General features: G+C 40.6%; 1 non-coding gene across 1 annotated transcript; it reads right to left on the bottom strand.

Annotated features, from left to right (window-relative positions):
- Positions 1-784: 784 nt before the first annotated feature.
- Positions 785-891, bottom strand: LOC141625092 (small nucleolar RNA R71). The gene has a single exon (XR_012534888.1). It is a non-coding gene; the product is annotated as a small nucleolar RNA R71 (small nucleolar RNA).
- Between the last annotated feature and the right edge of the window lie 7911 nt (positions 892-8802).

Here is an 8802-nt window from a genome sequence, read left to right as displayed (position 1 = left end):
TGTTTTGGTCTAGGTGCTCCTAACGACAAGTACTGAAAACTAAACCCTCGCGAGGGATCATGACCAAAAATGGCGCCATTGCCGAGGACGGTGTTAACTTGATTTAGATTTCTTGTATTGTTATTAGTTATGTCTTTCTTTGCCTTGGGGAAGTAAAAATCCTCAACGTTTGTTCTAATTATTTTCGAGTTGTTTGATATTTTGCATGTCTAGAAGATCACAAGGTAACTTGTTACCCTTCGATCACGAAATTGAAAGGACTTTGACAACCAATAGAAGACTTGCTAGGAGAACTTTGAGAGGTATTGGTGAGGTTGTAGATATTCAACCAAATACTATTGAGTTCATCAACCCTTTTGCAAGAGAAGGTGAGGAGAACCCAACACAAAATCCAACACAAAATCAACCGACAATGCCTAAGTTTTCATCATATTCCGTACCCACCGAGGATAACCTACCCAATGGTACTCCCACACCACAACACTTAACCGGAAATTTTATTGCCAAATCCGCATTTATACAATTAGTCGAAAGAAGCCAATTTGGGGGGATGCCAAGTGAAAACCCTCACTCTCATATGGAGACTTTTTGTGACTATTGTGATGCGATTTCTCAAACCGGTGTAACTCAAGACCAAATTCGATGGGTCTTATTTCCCTTTTCTCTAATTGGCACCGCGAAACAATGGTTGAAAGGCCTTGATAAGGCTACTCTCGGAATTGATTCTTGGAAGAAGTTGGCTCTAGCTTTCTACAAAAAGTTCTATCCACCGGAAAAGACTAACATGCTAAGAGCTCAAATTACGGGCTTTAAGCAAAGAGATGAAGAATCCTTGTATGAAGCTTGGGAGCGATTCAAGGGAATTTGTCACTCATATCCTCATCATGGACTTAGCGAGTGGTTCTTGGTACGACAATTTTGAAACGGTCTTTATGAAGATTCAAGGAACATTCTCAACATGGGATCAAATGGAATGTTCGCCGAAGTTGATGACAATCAAACTTGGAACAAAATTGAGGAAATGGCGGTCCATAACTCACAATATAATAGACCTCGCAAGGCTACTAGAGGAGGAAAGCATGAAGTGGACTCCATTACTCAATTGGGTGCTCAACTTAGTGCTCACATTGATACCATCAATTTGAAGTTTGAAAAAGCTAGGGCTAGACTTGAAGAAGCCTCAAAATCACCAAAGCATCATGTTAATGCCATGACGGCATCTTCATCAATCCCAAGTGGGATATGTGAGAATTGTGGAACTTTGGGACATGACCAAAGTGAATGTAGGGGAACAAATGAACAAGTGAATGCTTTCCAAGCATACAAGAGTGGTACCCCTTATTCAAACTATTACAATGAAAACACTAAATTCCATCCAAATCTCTCATACAAAAGCCAAAATGTTCAAAATCCTCAACCAACATACACCCCACCTCCCATGAGAAACCAAAATCAAAGACCCTTTTACAACCAAAACCAAGGTTACCAAAATCAAACTCCATACAATCAACAAAATGACCAAGGTTTTGATGTTCAAAAAGCGGTCCTCCAAATGCAAAAGAATCAATAAGAGTTTTTCACTCAAATGCAAAAGGATAGTCAAGCAAAGGAAATAACCATCAACAACATCCTAGCTCACACCAAAATGTTGGAAACCCAATTGACTCAACTAGCATCTTCAAGCTCACAAAGACAAAAGGGGCAATTACCACCTCAAAGTAATCCCCCAAGACATGAAACGGTTAGTGCCATTCACTTGAGGAGTGGTACAAGGTATGAAGCACCAAAGAAGCAAGTTGAGGATGAAGTTGTGGAAGTTAGTGACAAAGAAGAAATTGTGCAAAACTCCAAAGATGGAGAACCATCAAAAGAAGAAATTTCAAAGAAAAATGAAGACAAGGTCAAGGAGAAGGAGCCCATTGTGATTAGACTTCCTTTTCCGAGTCGTCAAGCCAAGCCCAAATTTGATGACCAACTTGGAAAATTTATGGAAATTGTGAAGAATTTGGAAGTCTCGATTCCTTTCACGGAATTAATCAATCACGTGCCGACCTATGCAAAATACATGAAAGATATCCTCACAAATAAGAAGTCGATCCGGAAGCTTGAGACTATCGCTTTTACTAAGGTGAGTAGTGCAATCCTTCAAGGGAGTTCATCTCCAAAACTCAAAGATCCGGGAAGCTTCTCAATATCGTGTACCATTGGCGACACCACGATCAACAAAGCCTTATGTGATCTAGGGGCTAGTGTGAGTGTTATGCCGTACTCAGTGAGTAAAAGGTTAGGGATGGGAGAGGTTAAATGCACCAATATCACACTCCAAATGGCCGATAGATCGACGAAGACAACATTAGGGATATGGGAAGATGTTCCCGTAAGAGTTGGGAAATTTTTCATCCCGGTGGACTTTGTCATTGTTGACATGGAAGAAGATTCAAACATTCCAATCATTCTAGGAAGACCTTTCTTACACACCGCGGGTGCGGTGATTGATGTGAAGCATGGAGAGCTCACTCTAGAAGTGAGAGATGAGAGCATAACTTTCAATCTTGACAAGACCATGAGAGCTCCCCGTTTGCATGAACCATATTTTATGGTTGATCATTATATCCGGAAGGATGATAGGAAGAAGTCGGAATTCCAATGGAAGAAGAAAGTTGAAGATGCTCCATTCAAAGAGCAAGTGAATTGTAACAAAGAGAGCTTGAAAAGCTCACCAAAGTCAAGCAATGAAGAGGATGGCCTCATTGGCCAAGACAAGAAAGTGGGAGAGTTGTCTCTATCAACTCAAGAGATCTTTATTGATCAAGTAGATGAAGTTTGTGGTCTTTGGGACGATGAGTTTGAAGGGATTTTCAATCCCTATATTGGTAATGCTATCGATAAAGACCAACATGAAGCACAACAAGGGCAAAGGTCTATTGAAGATCTTTATCATGATAATGAACAAGCTTTTGACTACTTCTTCAAGGTGTTGAGCAACATCAACAACACCTTGGACATGCCCCCATGACATCTCACTAAGGATGAGAGTTTGGTGGAGTCCTCACTAAACCACCATTTGTAAATATTTCTAACTCCCTAACTTGCATTTTAATTCTTACATTGCATTTTTTTGTCATTTTTGAATTTTTATGCTTTGATCAAGATAATTATCATTTTTGAGAGAAGTGAGGGAGGGACTAATGATTTAATTGATGTGCAGTGCTTTAGCTTAGTGTGAGGATAGCAATTGCCTAGGCTATTCATGCCTTAGTAGTGCCCTTACAATGAGGAACACGGTATTTGAAGAATGAAAAATGACAAGGGATATGCAAGTGCACGGATGGAACTGAATCCGGGTAAAACAGGGAGAATCCGAGCGTCTTCAAGGGAATCCGCTCGTCTTCAGGAAATCCGAGCGTCTTTACCAGAATCCGCCCGTCCACTTTAAACTGAAAATTTGAAATTTTGGGACTGTCGAAGAATCCGAGCGTCCTGGTAGAGAAGACGCTCGTCTTCAGAAATCCACCCGTCTTTGCAGGAAGACGCCCGTCTTTTTGCCTGTGAAAAACAAGAAAGCTTGCTGTCTCAGAATCCGCCTGTCTTCAAAGGAAGACGCTCGTCCTGCAATCAAAGAATCCAAGCGTGTTTGCTGAAAGACGCCCGTCTTTAGGCGAGAATCCTGAACCAAAAATAGGCAGAATCCGAGCGTCCCGAAGGAAAGACGCCCGTCTTCCCCTGCAGTTCATAAATTTTCGGGTATTTTAAATACCCCATCCCACATTCATTTCTTCATTCATTCATTCAAAACACTATCCATAAACCCCAAAACTCAAAACCCTCATCCTCTCCATCACCAAAACAAGATTTCGTCAACCAAATTCAACAAAATCAAATCCAAACTTCCTTTTAACAACAATTAATCACTCCTCTTCCAACAAAAATCAAACCAAGCACCAAAATCTTCAACCTTTGAGTCGATTTTTGAAATTACAAAGGAAAAGCCTTTCATCTTAAAATCGATTTGGGTATACTTGGAAATTGAAGATTTTCACTCTTTTCTTGGTATTTTCATCAATGGCAAGAACAAAAGGATCAACAAAGGCACCTAAGGCAAATGCACTCTCAACAAGACAACAATGTCTTCAAGCAAAGAAAGCCTCATTGGCTATGGTGGTAGCTAGTTCAAACTTGGAAGTTCAACAACAACAAATTCCTCCCTTGGAAGCAACAACATCAACAACTCTGGAAATTGCTCAATTATCAAACTATCCGGAGGTAATTTTCATTTCTAACTCCCATAGGGATACATTTGCCAAGTATGCTAGGAAATCCTTTCTACCCACCAAATTCATATGTGAAGATGCCTTGAACAAATTGGGTGTCCTTGAACAAACAAAAGCCTTCTTTGAAGCCATGGGGTTGGGAAAATTGTTTGCTACAAGAGAATTGACATATCCCTCCCTTACCTTGGAATTCTTGAGTTCTTTGAAAGTAACTAAGGTAGAGACTAGAGAAAACATCGAGTTCCGCCTTGCCAATGTGAGTAGGCGCATCACCTTTGATGAATTGGGTAAAGCATTGGGTCTTAGTGATTCACCTAGTTATTACAAGAAACCCGAAAAATATGACCCCGCTCCTCTTTGGGACGCGATTTCCGGGAGAAAATTTGAGAACTATCATGCTAGTCGCGCTCTATTAGTCCACCATCCGGGGATTAGAGTGTGGCACAAGGTCATCGGGAATACTATCTGATGTGAATTTAGCGGAAGCGGAAGACTCGTGATTTTGACTCGACATTTTGAATTTTGTATTTTTTTAGCCTTTTCGAAAATGAGGGAAAAGAAAGGGATATTTGTCGCGGTTAGACCTATAACCACGCCAATGGTTGAATTATCCGATACTCGTCGAATAACTCGACTCAAACTAAGGATCACGTCCCTCGTTTAAGCAAGGTTCGAAATACTCGTTTCGACCTCTTAAGCCAAAGCACTTGTGTAACGACACAAATAACCGAGACAAGATTTTAGAGATTTAACTCAATTTTTATCAAAACAACATATCAAAAAAATTACACCAAAGAGGCTATATATAGCCTACACCACACGACACACCCAAGGGGGTTTTGGACCCTTAATTAAAAATGCTAATTAATCTATCCTAGTTTTTCTACAAGCTTATTTAATTTTTATGGGAAAAACATACTATAACAAAATACTAGAAACAAATACAAATAACTAAAAATGGGATTAAATGATGATGCATTAATCTTCTTCTCCCTCTTTCCCATGATTGACCGTGAGCCTCAAGCTTATTCCCACTGTTTTTATTTTATTTTTTTGCAATCCGTGATACGGTAATTTTCCCGTAGAATTTTTCGTTAAAGACACCGTACCGTATTCACATCAATTCCTCCTTCTTTTAGAAGAATCGACCCGATTCTTTATGGTTCCCAATTCTTCGTCGCTTCCTTTTGTGGTTTACATTCTTAAAACGCCTAGGAAGTCGTGGCTGTAACGCCTTATCTACGACCCTTGACGCGGCCGTGCTGCCTTCGTCGCTCGACTCAATTTTGTTTCTTCCAACCGACTCCCTTATCCTTGTCCACGGTGCTATCGTCTTGCCCCTGCCCCTTCTAGCATAAGGATTCAATCCAATCCAATCGGTCTCCCCCTCGACTCTCCTTTCCATGGCCCCTTGAGTCCCGCCCATCTTTGGTGGGTCATTAGTCCGAACTCGTCTAAGGACGAACTTAAGGCCTCCTTGACCCTTCGCTTCAAATCGATACATGCTTGCAATCTCGGACGGTTTCTCCTTTTGCGTCGTGAGCCATCCACCTTGGCAAGTCTCGTTATTGGGCGGCAAAGGGAACCCGTCTTTTTGGGCGGCCATGTCGATGGTGGGATGGTTGGGTGGTGCAGGACCGTGGCCTGCCAGTGCCTCTGGGTTGCGGCCTGGTTCTGCCGTGAGTTGATCCGGCATGGACTGCTCGTCACCAAGATCGATACTAGGGGTTAGCCAACCTCCTTGGCAGCCTTGTTTGACGCGTGAAGTGGGCATGAAACCATCATGGGTTGGGTTAATTAAACCAACATTGTCGCGGTTGTTGGGGCCTGATTCGCACCAATCATCATGTTGGTCTACTAACCCGTGTTGGAGCTCCGACCAACGAAGTCCGTCCTCGTCGTTGTACGTGTCGAAGATAGGTGGTAGTGAAAGGTCGAGAGATGGTTGGTTGAAGACGGAATCTTATTCCACAGGATCTTCTATGCTCAAGATATCCGAGAGCCGAAGCTCTGATACCACTTTTGATGTGAATTTAGCGGAAGCGGAAGACTCGTGATTTTGACTCGACATTTTGAATTTTGTATTTTTTTAGCCTTTTCGAAAATGAGGGAAAAGAAAGGGATATTTGTCGCGGTTAGACCTATAACCACGCCAATGGTTGAATTATCCGATACTCGTCGAATAACTCGACTCAAACTAAGGATCACGTCCCTCGTTTAAGCAAGTTTCGAAATACTCGTTTCGACCTCTTAAGCCAAAGCACTTGTGTAATGACACAAATAACCGAGACAAGATTTTAGAGATTTAACTCAATTTTTATCAAAACAACATATCAAAAAAATTACACCAAAGAGGCTATATATAGCCTACACCACACGGCACACCCAAGGGGGTTTTGGTGGTGTTTTGGACCCTTAATTAAAAATGCTAATTAATCTATCCTAGTTTTTCTACAAGCTTATTTAATTTTTATGGGAAAAACATACTATAACAAAATACTAGAAACAAATACAAATAACTAAAAATGGGATTAAATGATGATGCATTAATCTTCTTCTCCCTCTTTCCTATGCTTGACCGTGAGCCTCAAGCTTATTCCCACTGTTTGTTTTTTATTTTTTTGCAATCCGTGATACGGTAATTTTCCCGTAGAATTTTTCGTTAAAGACACCGTACCGTATTCACATCACTATCATTGCAAGAAAAGACACTAACCACTTTACCAAGCTCGATTGTGTTCTTCTTGAGTCGGCCTTAAATATTGGAAGAGAATTCACCAAGCCTTAAAATTCTCTAAGGCTTTTGGTGGAAATATGGCTAAATGTTGATTGTGGAAAGCAAGGCACCGTTTTTATTGTAAATGGAGGTCTAGTCACTCTTTTGGCTAAGTACTTTGATCCGAATTTCAACAAGGATGGCATATATGTGGCGAAAAAAGGGGGTCATCTCATTGACATGGATGCCATGATTAACAAGTACAAGTGGGTCACTCATAACCCTCTTGACACCAAATATGGGTGGCTCACCAATGATGCTAGATCTTTTACTTTGCCTTCCAAGATATGATGTTTGAGTGTCCATCGGACCAACTACCTTCTTCCCCTCTCAAAAGAAGCCGAATACATCATCCGTCAACAAAGGGGTGAAATTGAAATGCCCTCCTCCTCCATTGTCACACCACCCTATCCATTCAAGTATCAAGAGTTCAAACCCGAAGGTGTTAAAGCAAGCAATGACTACATGACTCTACTTATGCAAGAGATGCACAAACAAGCTTATAAGGATCGGGAAGATGCATACTTAGCCCAATATCCACCCCTCCTTCATTTAGCTAGGCAAGGACTACTTGATCCTTCATGTCCTTTGCCTAGTTGGGCGGATAGGGAAGTCTTCTTTCCAAGTGCATCTAGGGGTGAGATACCGGGTGACGATGAGGTTGTCGGTGATGAGGTTGTTGATGAAGGCATTGATGAAGAGGTAAATGAAGAGGAAGAGGATAATGAAGATGAAGAAGAATATGATGAAGGAAGTGAGCAAGGAAGTGAAGAGGGAAGTGGTGATGAGTCCACTTCTATTGAGGAAGATGATGACAATGATGATATGGTGGAAGACTAGCAAGCTTTGGAGGCTCCTACCCTCTTGAGGTTTGTCTACTTCTTTCTTTGTTTTATTTTTTTATCTTGATCATGGTTGGAGAGTCCTAGCAACATAGAGGACTAACACCTCGGCCCCATTGAGGTGTTCTTATTTTATTGTTCCCACTTTTGAAAATCCAAAATGACAAATTTAGTTTCATGCATTGCATCTTGTGTGCATGAACTACCCCCAACTTTAGGACATTATAAATAATGTCTATCTCGGTTTAGGGAAGTACATGCATACGCAACGGGAGGCAATCTAAATTACGCTCTCCGTCATAAACAAAAACTCATGCATCATGTAGTATAGATTAGTATAGCTTGCATTTAATATAGAATTCATGCATCATGTTTGCATAATTTCCCATCATTTTGGCCATTGAGGATAATGCCTATATTAGTGTGGGGATGGGGAATTCTAACTTAACTTTTATTCAAAAATCCAAAAAAATCAAAAAATTTCGAAAAACCATAAAAATTTGAAAAATTTGAAAATCCAAAAACAAGTTCATTTCGTTTGTAGTGTAGTCATGTATATATTATTGTATATATTGTGTTTGTTCTATCCTTGTTCTCATTGATTGACTACGCCACATCCGAGATATGAGGATCATGAAGACCGCATGGTATGATCTTTCCAATCTCCTTTTTCCTCTTTATGTTAATGCCTATGTGGCTTTATTTTGATTGATGCGGTATAACGATGTGAACTTAGGACTTGCATTTAGTTTATATGTCATATTAGTTGGTAGAATCATTTGCATTAGGATGTTTATATGTTAGTTGCATCATGGCATGTAGTTGCATGTTAGAAAATATTTTGTGAAACCGTTTACTTGGGAAGCTTGACAAGTGTATATAGGCCCTAGTAGATGCTTTTTCTTCTTAAAAC

Source organism: Silene latifolia, chromosome X (assembly GCF_048544455.1).
Source record: "Silene latifolia isolate original U9 population chromosome X, ASM4854445v1, whole genome shotgun sequence".
NCBI lineage: Eukaryota > Viridiplantae > Streptophyta > Magnoliopsida > Caryophyllales > Caryophyllaceae > Silene > Silene latifolia.
Note: the sequence above shows the minus strand (reverse complement) of the source record. Positions and strands in the feature narration are given on the sequence as shown.